The sequence below is a fragment of the Mizuhopecten yessoensis genome, unplaced genomic scaffold (assembly GCF_002113885.1).
Source record: "Mizuhopecten yessoensis strain PY_sf001 unplaced genomic scaffold, ASM211388v2 scaffold715667, whole genome shotgun sequence".
NCBI lineage: Eukaryota > Metazoa > Mollusca > Bivalvia > Pectinida > Pectinidae > Mizuhopecten > Mizuhopecten yessoensis.
Window position 1 is genome coordinate 26,924 of NW_018479731.1, and position 2,268 is coordinate 29,191.

Consider the following 2,268-nt stretch of genomic DNA (forward strand, 5'->3'; position numbering starts at 1 on the left):
TAGATAACATTATTTAAAGCTAACTTTCTGTCTTTACACTTTAAAAAACTAAAGTAGATTATTTATCAAGATTGAACAGGTATTTGCAATAAATTCTTTACTACAAGCTAACTGTGTATGATATCTTGACAAGTAAGTAATTATAGGCTGGAGAGCGAGTAATTAAACCTACCTTTGTGTGCTAACCTTGGGCGGACCGACAAAACAGGATGATGTGCACATTTTTGAGATATTTCGATAGGAAATTACTAATATGGAAAGACATTTGATTTCAATTGAATGCTCACTTTCATTAACACATTTCATACACTGAACAGTGTTAACTAAATCCAGTACAGATCAGAAACTGAAAACAATAAAATGAAATCACAAGTCGCCAGTTTGACAGATCAGAAAGCTCTCCATCTAGAGACATGACAATTCTAACAGTTGGTTGAGAGTTGTCGGGCATACACACTGACAGTATTAATTCATAAATGAACACGTGAACTACAGTTAATTAGGCTAGGTTCCCTCTCCTAGTGAAAGCAAAACACTAAAAAATAATCCATCATATATAGCCTCCGCTTAGGTGTGATTAGGTCAGGATACTGTAGTGTGATTAGGTCAGGTTACTGTAGTGTGATTAGGTCAGATTACTGTAGTGTGATTAGGTCAGGATACTGTAGTGTGATAAGGTCAGGATACTATAGTGTGATTAGGTCAGGATACTGTAGTGTGATTAGGTCAGGATGATTAGGTCAGTATACTGTAGTGTGATTAGGTCAGGATGATTAGGTCAGGATATTGTAGTGTGATTAGGTCAGGATCCTGTAGTGTGATTAGGTCAGGATACTGTAGTGTGATTAGGTCAGGATACTGTGGTGTGATTAGGTCAGGATACTGTAGTGTGATTAGGTCAGATTACTGTAGTGTGATTAGATCAGGATACTGTAGTGTGATTAGGTCAGGATACTGTAGTGTGATTAGGTCAGGATACTGATGTGTGATCAGGTCAGGATAATGTGGTGTGATTAGGTCAGGATACTGAAGTGTGATTAGGTCAGGATACTGTAGTGTGATTAGGTCAGGATACTGTAGTGTGATTAGGTCAGGATATTGAAGTGTGATTAGGTCAGGATAATGTAGTGTGATTAGGTCAGGATACTGTGGTGTGATCAGGTCAGGATACTGAAGTTTGATTAGGTCAGGATACTGAAGTGTGATTAGGTCAGGATACTGAAGTGTGATTAGGTCAGGATATTGAAGTGTGATTAGGTCAGGATAATGAAGTGTGATTAGGTCAGGATCCTATAGTGTGATTAGGTCAGGATACTGTAGTGTGATCAGGTCAGGATACTGTAGTTTGATTAGGTCAGGATACTGTAGTGTAATTAGGTCAGGATACTATAGTGTGATTAGGTCAGGATACTATAGTGTGATTAGGTCAGGATACTGTAGTGTGTTTAGGTCAGGATATTGTAGTGTGATTAGGTCAGGATACTGTAGTGTGATTAGGTCAGGATACTGTAGTGTGATTAGGTCAGGATACTGTAGTGTAATTAGGTCAGGATACTATAGTGTGATTAGGTCAGGATACTGTAGTGTGTTTAGGTCAGGATACTGTAGTGTGATAAGGTCAGGATACTGGTTGTTGTCATACTATGTCCCCAGGAACAATAAAATCTATACATGTTTATCTATAGTGATCTAACTTCTGTCCCCTGTGTTGGTTGGTTATAAATATGTTTATTTTTATGTCATGGCTTGGTGTTTGTCCTGAATGGCCTAGTAGATTTCAACTAAATTTGGTCTGGAGCATCCGTAGAAGAAGAGTACTAAATATTGTATAAACGGTGGGTGTGGCCCCCCTGGGGGTAGGGGAGCAGAGCCCAATAGAGAAAATAGAGATAAAACCTTAAAAATCCTTCTTCTATCCTAGGGATAAAGGGAGTTTATCATAATTTGGTCTGGAGCATCCTTGGGCCAAAGGGACTTAATTTTGTATAAACTGTGGGTTTAAACCCCCTGGGGGCAGAGTTGCGGGGCCTAGGGAAAATAGAGGTAAACACTTTAGAAATCCTTCTTCTACCATATAGGGATTAAGGGATTTTATCCTAATTTGGTCTGGAGCATCCTTGGACCAAGGGGACTCAATTTTGCATAAACGATGGTTGTGGCCCCCCTGGGGGCAGAGGGGTGGGACCGAATAGGGGAAATAGAGGTAAACCTTTAAAATCCTTCTTCTACCATAGGGATTAAGGGGATTCAACCCAATTTTGTCTGGAG